A 13,175-nucleotide genomic window follows, 5' to 3' on the forward strand; every position below is an offset into this window, starting at 1 on the left:
TAGAATAGATGAAAAGAGCTTTCCTAGTTCTGAGAAGTTAGTAAATTTCTTTGAAGAAAAGGTAGTGGACCTTAAATGACAACTTTTTCTGACAATTTCTGACACTGAGATTACTTCTCACAATGATAGGTCTGAATTTAGGCATGTGCTATTATGTGAGATCAAATTTGCTGAAAGTAAATTATATACTATCATCTCAAAAACTGACCCATGACCTTTTGCCTATATAAAATGCATGAGAGAACAAATGTTTGCTAATATAAAAACAATAGTAAACCAGTCTCTGTGTGAAAGGGTAATAATGGACTTCCTAAAATTGGCAACAAATAGGCCCGTTCAAAAAGAAAGCAATAGTTCAGTTGATGAGCTTACCAATTTTTGACCTGTATCAAATCTGCCAACCCTAGATACAGTACTAGAGAAATGGATGAATATATGCATAATATCCCAGATTTTGATACAACCAGTTTGGGTTTACAATGCTTTCCATAATATTATTAACTCTTGAGTAAACCAGGGAGCCCTCTTATGCTCATTCTTATAGTAATCTCCTTTACTAGTGCAAGCTTGTCATACACCAAAGCCAAATTGGAATTCCATTTTGTCATGATGTGTGAGCCCTTGAACTGTGGTGAGATTGATGCCACCCAATCGGTGAACGTTAGGCCCTCACTGACAGAAGATGGACTCACTCAGTGGGTACCAAGTCTGAGTTTCACTTATACAAGCCTCTTCCTCTGCAGGTTGAGCCCTTGGGTTCAGAGGCCAGCAGAACTTAGGCGAGAGTCCTGTAGAGAGCAGACAGGCAAGGTCAGAGAACAGGCTGAGGTCAGGGCAGGTGGCAGATGATCAGTAATGGAATTCACACACTGGTCAAGGCAGGCAAAGATCAGCAAAAATCAGAATTCAGGCAATGGTTGAGGCAGTTGGAGATAAGGGAACATCAGATTCCAAGCAATGGTCAAGGCAGGTGGAGTACAGGCAATGCCACAATCCAGGCAATGGTCAAGGTACATGTCAGTAATCAGAAAAGACAGATGGGCAAAACCAGGAAAGGGCAGAAGCAAGGCTAGGGATAAGGTACACCTGGACACGGCAAAGGCAGGCTGGAACAAGGCAAGGCCGGGCAAGGCAAGGGCAGACTAGAAGAAGGCAAAGCTGGGCAAGGCAAAGCCAGGGTCTGATAGCAACACACAATGAAGCAAGGCAGGAGGACCTGTTTCTAAGGGGATGGCTGGGAGCATGGCTGGGTTTTAAATACACAGTCACACAATCATCAAGAGGCACTGCTCTTATCTTTCCCAATGTAAGCCCTTCTTAATGCAGTCCTTGGCAAGTGTGCACAGCTAGGGAGAGGTGCCAGCAAGGAGCAATGGTGGCATCCTGAGCTGCAGAGTCAGCATGTGGCAAATCTGTGACTGAGTGAGGCCAGCCGTGGAGCCATCCAGTGGCTGGCCAAATGTTACACATTTGTCAACTAACTCCACTACTGATTTATTCTCTTCCTCAGAAAGAAAAGGGACTGCCTGCTAACTAGCTTGAAAGTTTTCCTGTGTCATATGTGTGCGTATTGTTTCTTCTGTTGTCCACTGGCTCCTGTTCACATATATCTTGCAAATTAAAAGTTATTAAATGATGATCAAACTACAAGACCTTAAATGTCTTAAGACTAGTCACCATGTTTGTATCCAACTGGACAAATAAGCAAATCTAAAATATGGCCACCCTGATGCTTTGGCAAATTAATTCATTGCATACATTGTAGTACCGATGGAAGTTACTCAGAATTGTAATAATACAAGACATACTGGTGCTTGTTCACATGGTGTTTGTATTGGTAACAATTTGAACTTTATATTATGTTATATTTGTCTGTCTAATAAATAATGAGTTTTTAAATATTCCTAGCACGTGCCAAGGTCGAATCATCGATATGAATATTGAAATCTCCCATTAATATTAATTTAGAATACCTGACTTGTAAATCCATCAGGTAATCAGTCAGCTGAATTACATGTGCCACTGAAATTCTGGATGAACAATACAAAACGCAGAATGTCCAATTCAACAATAAGATTGCTAACACCTCAGACAATTGGAGAGAGGGACTATAAACTCTTGTTACTTTAAGGGATTGTTTATAAATAATGAAGATCTCTCCTCCCTTTTATTAGGCTGTGCTTGTTGCACAATTAAATAGTCCACAGGACAGAGCTGGTTTAGCCGTATACTGTCCCAGGTATAATGCCATGACTCAGTTATCATTAGTATATCTAACCTATTTCTTAAAATCACATGAACAATAAACTCTTCCTTTTTTCTCTCATGGAATGAGCATTTATATAACCCACCCTCAACCCACCCAACAATATTTCCTTTCTTTTTTCCATTTCCATTAACTGTTCAGTGATACCTCATTGGGTAACTTAAGTGTTTTCTCAATGGGACATTCCCTTCTGGGGCATGAAAGACCTGTGTATTTTTCCCGAGACAGTAGCACAGGAATTGTAGCCACCATTATCATGGCACTATCTCTAGGTATGCTTTTAATCCAGAGATACAAGGTACTGCTCCCACCATCCCCCTGAAGTTCCCATGAAGGGGTCCATAAAGGGCCAAACATGCTGTTTTATAGACCTCAAGATTTTGCTCATACTTGTAGTATTGCACATACATGTGAACAGGAAACAAAAAAGGGGTGGCTTTGGGGCATTTCTGGGTTGGGTTCAGAAGTACGCCCAGAAGTTGCTATTTTATAAGCTGTACACGCTTATAAAATAGCAACATTGCTGAATTTGTCCAAACACTTTTACACCATTTTTAATTGACTTGCACAATGGAAATCAAATGGTCTGGGTGAAGAACTGGGAGTCCAGGGTAAACTGGTAAAGGTCTGGGTCTGGTGAAGGTTCAGGGTCTAAGTGTACTGGTGAAGGTCTGGGTGAACTGGTGGAGGCATCGGCAACTGGTGAATTCATGTATGCGTGCAAGTATTTCAGAAATGGAGTACATGCATATTTCAAAATATGTCTGCCTCCGCATTTAATTCTGGGTTAGGATGTGTAAATTGTTACAATTATTCATAAAAAATATATACATGGACGTTTAAGAAATGGTTAGAGAAAGTATGTGTCTTTCTGCATTAGAAATATATGGGCATGCATATATTTTAGGTGCAGGAATATATAGCATTTTATAAACAGTACGGCTCCCACCTCACAGTTTATAAAATACTAGCATAAATCTCCACATGCCCACTTACCATGTAAATGGTATGCTGTGAACATCTTTGAAATTTGGGCTCCCAATATATTCAAAGAAAGAAAGAAAAGAAATCTGAGGAATAGGAATTTGAATTAGAGATGAATAAATAACTCAAGAAGCAGTCACACAGACAGTATATTTTTTTTCTATAACAGGGCATGCAGAAAAAGTGCAAATTAAAAACTACAAGTCAACAAACAGATTCTCAACCAGCAGAATTAGACAAATGTTACCCTAGTGTGCATTTCACAATAATGCTGCCTCTGATTCACATCCTTTCTGTGCAGTGGCACAGTGTAAATATGTCAAGCTTATTACTGCAGTTTTTGTTTCTCTAAATGCAACTGAATTAGTACTTCTCTGTTAGATAGTTTATGGAGCTGGCTAGAAAATTCTCTCTCAAAGGGCCATATTTACTAAGCATTTTCCCTATAGACACAAAATGGAAGAAAACTCTTATTATATCTGGCCCAATGGATTGATATAAAATTCCATGCAACTAGGTTATGATTTTTTAAATCTGATAAAAGTGTCTAGGGTTCTTCTAAAAAAAAAAAAAACCCAAAAACCCCAAACTTCTATTTTGAGTCATTTTATTTTGACATGTTATGTCATTGTATATCTTTTGTTGCACACGTTATTTTGTTTATTTGTTAAGTTATTTATTTCATTTTCACTAAAGACCATTTTTTATTCTAACAATGGATTTTTCCATCCAATGTGAGTCAGTGGCATGAAGACCCCCAACTCAGTACAAATGAGCCAAAGGGCACCAGCAACAATAACATGAACACTACAAGGCAGCACAAAAGGAGCAAATCATCATCAAGCACAGTGGCAGGAAGATCTGAAAGTACTAGGAGGGTGGCAAAGCAGCAGAAAGAATAGCATGAACAGCCCAAGTCACCAAGGCAGGAGCAAAGTGGCAAAAACAAAATAGCAACATGAGCAGCCCAAGAAACAGCAAGGGAGCAAAGTAGCAAAACCCGAGCCATTTAACACTCATAGCACAGTGAAAGGGGCAAAGCAGTACAAACAGTGACAAAAACAACCCAGGGCACTGTGAAAGGGAGAAAGCATCGCAAACAGTAGCATGAACAACTAGAGTGGCCAGGAGTCCGTGTTGGATAGTGAACTTCTTTCCATGCCCCTCTGTGGAAGTCCAGTCCTTTGCACCAGCAAAAATAGAAAACATCTCATGGACTTTCTAGCCTGCCCAGGAAACTGTTTCTCTGTGTGAGTTTTTGCAGGGTCTCACCCTCTTTTCCTTCCCTCTAAGGAACAATCATGTGTGAGAAAGGCCAGGAGTCATCAGGGCTGTGTGGGACACCAGTAGCCAATGGAAGTGTGTTGTGAATGGTGAACCTGAAAATAAACTTTATGCGATGCTGCTACAGTACCTTGATTAGGGGACAGGGGGTTGAAGCATTTGCTGATTGTTTACATGAACAACAGCAGAAAAGTGTGTGTGTGTGTCAAAGAATGTGTATGGCAGAGAGAGTTCTTTTATATCAGAGAGAGAGAGAGAGCATGTATGTGTGGGTTTGAATGTGAGGCACTCCCTGCCAATCTACACCAAGTTCTTAGGTATGCATGTGCCACTACATAGCAACGTGGTTCTAGCTTCATTTTACCCAATCTGGAGATTTTTTCATAGTGAATCTTATGACTTTCTTTGTGAAGGAATTGGCAACACTGAGCCTGACTTTGAGGGCTGATGGTGCTGCAGGGGCCAGTGATGCAGAAAGAGGCACCTGACATAGTTCCCATAATCTTCTGCTTCAGTCTTAGTTCCCTCGTGTCTTCCCCCTCCCAAGGGCAGCTCACGGTACCACTGTGACACATCAGTCACAGCCATTCAGGCACAATGCCTGCTGCAAGAAGGAATTCTCGCAGACTCAAGATTCAATAGGCAGCTGCCACTGCAGAAGGAGGAAAGGAAGAGAGAGCATGTGTGTGTGTGTGGGAGCCTGGAGGGGCAGCTGTCCCAGCTGTCCTAAACCAAGAAAATGGAAGAGCTGCAGCTGCCATGGAAAGAGGGAGGGCCTTGGAGAGCAGTGCATCAGGAGCCACCCTGCACCTAGTAGGAAGACATTCAATAATTTAACTTGGGACAAGGAGACGGATGTTGCTGGTTGGCTGGGAGAAGAGGGAGTGAGATGGAAGTGGACAGGTTGAGGATGGACGAGAAAGACCTGGTGCTGGACATGGAAGAGAGAGAAGGGAGGGGTTTGGGTAAGGGGGAAAAGAGGAGTGTCAATGGGGAAGAGAGAAAGGGACGTAGGGGACTATATTTCTATTTAAATTAAAGTAATACTTTGTAATGTTGCATATACAGATTAATTTCTGCTAATTATATATGCAACTTCCGTGCACATTTTTTCCTGCATTTTGTCCTTTTTGGAGATGTGTCCTCCTCAGGGCCTTGGTGAGGCCTCACCTGGAGAACTGTGTTCAGTTCTGGAGACCGTATCTCCAGAGATAGGATGGAGGCAGTCCAGAGAAGGGCAACCAAAATGGTGGATGGTCTTCATAAAATGACTTATGAGGAGAGATTGAAGAACCTAAATATGTATACCCTGGAGGAGAGGAGGAGCAGGGGTGATATGATACAGACTTTCAGATACTTGAAAGGTTTTAATGATCCATGGTCAACAACAAACCTTTTCCGATGGAAAAAAGTCAGAAGAACTAGGGGTCGCGATTTGAAACTCCAGGGAGGAAGACTCAGAACTAATGTCAGGAAGCATTTCTTCACGGAGAGAGTGGCGGATGCCTGGAGTGCCCTTCTCGAGGAAATGGTGAAGACTAAAACTGTGAAGGATTTCAAAGGGGCGTGACATAAACACTGTGGATCCATAAAGGCTAGAGGATGGGAATGAAGAGAAGACCCATGGGGGTGGCTTGCTGGAATGGTGGCTACTACCTGGTGATGTCTACCCTTACTCAATAAGCCTTCACATGGTTAATGCAACTCCAACATTGCTCTCTGCTTCAACAGCAAGGAGAAATGTGGAAAAGAGGATTTGCATTCAGACAACAACCAACAAGGACTGAACTACACAGTCTGGGTAAACAAATAAGCGTGGGGGTAGCTTGCTTATTGCGGCGGTTTCTACCCTAAATCAATTAAACCTGATACTTCACTTTGAATACATATACAGCATTGCTCTCTGCTTCAACTGCGGGGGGGGGGAAATGTGGAAAAGAGGATTTACATTCAGACAACATCCAACAAGGCATTGATCTGTACAGTTGGGGTATACAAGCATCGGGTTAACTTGCTTGATGCGGCGGTTACTACCCTTAACCATTAAGCCTTACGATTCACCTTTGATGCAACTGCAACATTACTATCTGCATTAATGGCAGGGGGTGGCAGGAAATTCAAATCAATCAACTAGGGCCCTGAAGTTGGTAGTCAATAAAACAGATAAGTATGGGAAAATAAGTGTGAGAGCTTGCTGGGCAGACTGGATGGATTGTTTGGTCTTTTTCTGCCATCATTTCTATGAATCTATATGTACGTTGGCTATTCTTTGAGTAATCCAAGATAGAATGAGAGGGTCAAAGCAGCATATACAGTGCCATGAACACACCCAACAACATTGCAAAAGGAACAAAGTGACTGAAGAGTGACAAAATTATCTGAAGATACTGTGAGAGGGACAAAACAGCATGAACAGCAACATGAAGCCAGAAGAAAATCTGGAGAAGGTTTGTAGTGATCCTGATGTGCGGATTACTTCTCAGTCCTGGCTATAGAGTGAAAAACTAATCAGACCATCCAATAGCTAGAAGATAGTAAACTTAATATCACTAAGCAGGGTAAAACCAGAAGAAATCTTTGGTGGAGGACTCTAGGAGTCCTGATGTAGTTTTCATACATCATTTATTTATTTTATTTATTTATTTAAGGTCTCTTATATACCGATATCCGTTCGCACATCGTATCGGTTCACAAAGAACAAAAACTTTTGGGCGGCGCCCTTACATAAAACCGAAATAATAGTACAGAATAACAGGGGGATTAGGCAATGCAAATTAATAGATCAATAAATATTGAAAACTGTAAATATAAACATATATAAAACTATATACATATATACATGGCATCAGTAGTCATAAGAGCACAAGGCATACATCGGTGGTCAAAAGGCATTCCCCCATTCTCATCAATGGGGGAATGGTCCTGAGAGTTGAAGAGAATCAAGTTTGGAGATCAATTTTCTCTTTGCTGTTCCTTTGCTGATGCTGAATCCTGTAGTGGGGAATGGGGACTCCAGTTTACCACTCTCTCCTGAAGACACCGAGAAAGGAGAAGAGTAGTAGGCATAGTGGCATCAGTATGGCAAGGCACTGAGAAACAAGGACACAGCAGTTGTGGCATCAACATTCCAAGGCATTGTGTGAGGACCAAGGGAGCAGAAATAGAGATAAAAATACCACTCTAATATCCTACAAGAGAATAACAGCAGCTCAAACAGCAGCATAAACACTCCAGGTACCTATGCTGTTTATGCTCTTTTGAACCTCTTCATGACCACCCCCCCCCCTCCAAGGCACTGAGGAAGGCGTGAACACCATCAGGAACTATGGGGCAAATGAACACCTCCAGGCATTATGGGGAGGGGGGGCAAAGAGCACCAATAATAATGGTATAAATACCCCAAGCACTGTGGAAGGGGCAAAGTATCAAGAATGGTGGCATGAAGACTACAAAACACTAAAAGAGTGGCAAATTGGTTCAAAGCATGGCATCAACAGTCCAAGGTACCCAGTGGTACAATCTATGGTATGTAGTACCCAAGGCACCATGGGAGAAGCAGGGCATCAAGATCATGAGCATATACTGCAGCATTGTTTGGCCACTTATAAAGGTATCACAATCTTAAAAGTTACCCGAACAAACACTTTTCAATCTCAAACTCACACTGCATCTGTTCTTATTCCTGCTGACATACTATATCACCCTAAAAGTAAGAGCTTACGGCTTCCTTCAACTGCCACACTGCAATGTACAGGGTACGCTAAGCACAAACAACACCGGCAGCACAAAAGTATACTGACCCAGTGACTGACAGCATACTTTCCCCCATTTTGCTCTGGAACTCTCAGCTTTGAAGAAAGGAGCTTCACAACCTGTATGTTGACTCTTTGAAATTTTTGTTTCACTTCTTGGGTCACTTTAGTGTTTTGAACTTTGCAGGTGATATAGCTTGAATTGATTTTGCAGTTTGCTCCTGCAGATATACCCGTGCATCAGTGATTATGAGAATCCAAATTAGCCAGCTTCTGTTTGTGGCTCGGAGCTAGTGGTGGAATGATGACCCACTTCTATTAGAAGAAGCTGCAAGAAATATAGAGTGTGCAACAAAGATGATGGATAAGCAAAAAGAGAAAATAACAGACATTAACCCTTACTTGCTTCATTGACATGTTTCCCTCTGATTTGATCCTTTTTTTTGGTGCTAGGGAAATAACTGGGCTAGTTATATAGTTTGTGAAATTGCTTTTATAAATTGCAAAAGTATTTGCATTCTGCATCATCCTCTATATAACTAGCACTACCAAATCTTTTATAAAGACCGTACTGAATAAAATTATTACATATCAAGTCCTCCAGCAACTAGGCTATGTCCATAGGAAATGTTATGCCAGTGTAAAACTCACAAGTCTCAGCTGGAGTAGTCTTATCCAGCAGAAGGTGCAAATGGGTCAAGAAAAGTGTGATCTAGTCCTGGTGAGAGAACATATTTGACTATTACATATGTGTGAATCCTTTCTACAGTATGATAAATTTGAAAGTAGGGAGAAGATCAAGTTTAACCCCATGACTTTGCAAGGAGTAGTATAAAAGCCCAGAGAAATGGAAGGGAAACTTTTCCAAACTGGATGTAGTAAGATGCAAGTGCAACTGAAATAAGTTTTTTTTCTACTGAAAACTTTGAATTGAACCAAGTTCTCTTAATGAGAATTTTAATTTAAAAATATTTTGCAATGCAAGTTATATATATACTAGCTGTTAAGCCCGTAACAACGGGCTACATTTAAAAATGTTTTGGGGTCCATTTCCTTCCCACGCATTCTCCTTCCCCCTCATTCTCCCTTCCATCTCCCCTCCCCATTCTCCCTCCCACCTCTATTCTCCCTCCCACTCCCTCTCACCTCCCCCCTCTAGTCCCTCTCACCTCCCTCCTCTAGTCTCCCTCCCTCTAGTCCCTCCCTCTCACCTTCCCCTCTCCCCTCTCTCTCCTCCCTCCCCTCAGTCACTCCCCTCCCCCCAATCCTCACTCTCCCCTCAGTCACTCCCCCCCTCCGTCACTCCCCCTCTCTCAATCCCCTCCCCTTTCAGCTCATCCACAACCCCTTCCCTCAGATGGCGCAGACGGAAGATCTCTGGAGGGATGGTCCATCCCTCGCGTGCGCCGCTGCCGCCACTACTGCTGCTCGCCGCTGCTCCTCACCACCGCCTCCGCTATTGCTCCTCACCGCCGCCACCGCTACTGCTCCTCCCAGCACCATTTTTTTCAGGCACGCTCCGCTCTGACCGATGTGCTCGCCCGCGCATGCTCGGTAGAGCTGCTCTCTACTGCGCATTTGCGGCACGTCGGTCAGGGCTCCCTTATCTAGTAGATTTGAAACATAGATACATAAAAATATGATGGCAGAAAAGACCATATATCCTATTTAGCTTGCCCACCCACACAACTCCCTCTTATAACTCCCTCAGATATTCTCTGTACTTGTCTCATGGTTTATTTAATTCAGATATTGTATCTGTCTCTACCTCCTCCTCTGGAAGGCTGTTCCATGTACCCATGTCCTTTTCTGTAAAAACATATTTATATTATTCCTCAGTCTACCTCTCTTTCACCTCATCCCATGACTCCTCATGCCAGAGTCTCCTTTCCATTGAAAGAGGCCAAACTCCTGAGCATTAATTCCACTGAGGCATTTAAATGTCTATCATATTTCCCCTATCTCATCTTTTGTGTGGGGTATACATGTTTAGATCTTTAAGTCTGTCCCCATATGTTTTACAGTGGAGATCAATGACCAATTTAGTAAATCTCTGGACTGACTCTATCTTATTTATATCCTTTTAAAGGTACGGTCTCCAGAACAATACACAGTATTGCAAATGATGTCCCACCAGATACTTATACAGGGGCAATACCACCTCCATTTATCTGCTGATCATTCCTCTCCCTGTGTACACAAGCATATTTCTGACTTTGTCATTGCCTTATCCATAGGTTTGGCAACCTTGAGATCATCAGAATCAATCACACGCATCCCGCTCTGATTCAATGCACAGAAAAATATCACCCCTTAAACTGTACCACATTCTTGGGTTTTTGTAACCCTAAGTCATGACTGCATTTTTTAATATTAAATCTTATCTGCCAGATTCTAAACATTCTGTAAACTTTGCTAAATCCCTCCTTATGCTTTCCACACCTTCTTGGATATCTGCACTGATGCAGATTTTGTTATTATTTTCTAAAAGACAAATATTTCCTGACAGTCCTTCCACAATGCAACTTACAAAAATGTTGAACATAGCTGGTCCAAGGACCAGTCCCTGTGGTACAAAACACGTAACCTCCCTTTCCTCAGAGTGAGCTCCATTTACCACTACCTATGTTCTCCCCTCACTCAGCCACTTTCTAACCAAATCAGTCACTTTAGTGTCCACACCAAAGACACTCAGTTTATTTATAAGTGGCCTGTGGAGAACTGTTTCAAATGCCTCACTGAAATCCAAGTTCATTACATCTAATGCTCTCCCTTGATCCAAGTCTCTGGTCACTCATTCAAACAAATGAATCAAATTTGTCTGACAAGACCTAATTCTAGTAAAACAAGCTGCCTGGGATCTTGTAGTCCATTGGATTGCAGGAGTGGCAGCATATCCTGTTTCAGCAGTGATTCCTTTAATTTACTCACCACAGAGGTCAGACTAACTGGCCTGTAGTTTCCAGCTCCTCATTTCTTCTACTTGTGTTAAGAGAAACACATTTGCCTGCCTGTCAGCAGCCCTCCAGAACTTCCCCTCACTCTAGAAAAGCATTGTAAATGTCAGCCAGTGGAACTACCAAAACTTGTCTAAGTTCCCTTAAAACTGTATAGTGGCGAGTGGTCAGTGTATCCCCAGTCCTTGACCTTTTTTTTTTCCATCCTTTTTTTTTTAAGCTGCAGAAAAAGAGACAAACAGCAGCCTGCATCCTGACTCTTACAGAAATGCAGACGAAAGGGAGGAAGGGCTGGGTCCACAGGGCCAATAACAGGCATGCTGGAACAAGCACTGAGCTGTGACAGAGGATCCTCATGGCAACGGGGCCCATTGGCACTGGATAAGGAGTTCAGCATGAGATGCAGAGCAGCACGGTACAGGCCAGAAGGTGGAGCCTTGCTTTGACTTGAAGCAAGGTCCCGCCTTCTGCCTCATGTGAAAAGCAGCAACTGAGAGTGCATGTTTGGGAGCAGGATGTCTGGGAGCTGAGATCTGAAGCTGTGCTTGAGGCCCTGTGCATATGTGACAGCAGAAGGACACTCAGAGGTAGGATATAAGTGGCTGTGAGTGTAAAACAGGAGGGATGCGGGAGCAAGCAAGACTTCTGGGGATGGATGCGAGAAGGGAGCTAGATGGGGCTGGGTACTGGGAGGAGGTGAGGATAAAGACTGCTAGGAACTGGGATGTCTAGGAAGGGGCTTGGGAGTAGGCCTGCTAATGCCTGGGAAGTCAGGGAGGGGTGCTAGGGATTAAGACTTCTAGGGACTGAGGGGGGCTGGGGAGCAAGACTCCTAGGGACTGGGAGAGAAGGTGCATGTGTGTGTGTGTGTGTGAGAGAGAGAGAGGACCCTAGGTGTGTGAGAGAGTAAGGTGCATGTATGAGTGAGAGAGAGAGATTGACACTTACTGAGATATGTATGTGAATGAGAAGAGGAACCCATATGTAGAAAAGAGAGAGAGGAGCTTCTATAAATAAATAAATGAAGGTGTGTGAGGGAAAGGGTGTGAGAGTAAAAGAGCATATGTGTGTGTGTGGTAGAGCGCGCTTCTGTGTACATGTGTGTATGAGAGAGAGAGTGGACCCCAACTTACCTTATCCTTCAGGAATATGATGCCACCTCCAGACCTGGTCCCGATGTGTGGGCCATGACACAAACCCATGCTTGATGCCAGGGCCTGACCCATTGGCCGGGTCTCAATAACTGGGCCTCAACTTAAGCCAGGTCTCGGGCCCAGGCCCAAACCTGGGGCATAGTGCAGAGGCCAGGGCCAACCCAGGCCTGGACCCAAAACTGGGGCTTTTGCCAAGAGTCAGGACAAAGTCCAACCACCATAGCCTTGGCCTCAAAATTCTACCATCTTATTTTTTCTTCATCTTCTTTCTTTAAATGGCTCTAGCTTATCCTTCTCAGTAGAGGGCACCATTTTCTTGTATGGCAGTTCAGTTAACTATTGTATAAAAAGTGGCATCCTTCACTAAGGAAGATGTGAAAGAAAATAAAGAAGAAAGAAGACAGCACACTGATAAAGCCTATGTTCTGGTCACCAGGCCTGGGTCTGACCCTGAGCTGAGACCCAGGTATCAGGACCCAAACTTCAGATTGGGCCCCAGAATTGGGCCTGGACCCAGCCTTAAAGTCATTTCAACTAAAAAGATGAAGAAGAAAGATGATGGCTGACCTACAAGGCCTGGGCTCTGGCAACCAGGTTTAGAAGCCTGCTCCCAATGCCTGCTCCTCATCCCAAGCCCAGGACTTATGCCAAGGCCCAGCGTAAAGGACTAGCCTATTGCCCAAATACAAGCCCTGGCCTTCATCTAGACCACAGTCTAAAGGTCAAGTCCCAGTCTCTGGACCGGGTCCCAGTGTATGGCCTGGACCAGTGCCTTGGC

Source organism: Rhinatrema bivittatum, chromosome 9, assembly GCF_901001135.1.
Source record: "Rhinatrema bivittatum chromosome 9, aRhiBiv1.1, whole genome shotgun sequence".
NCBI lineage: Eukaryota > Metazoa > Chordata > Amphibia > Gymnophiona > Rhinatrematidae > Rhinatrema > Rhinatrema bivittatum.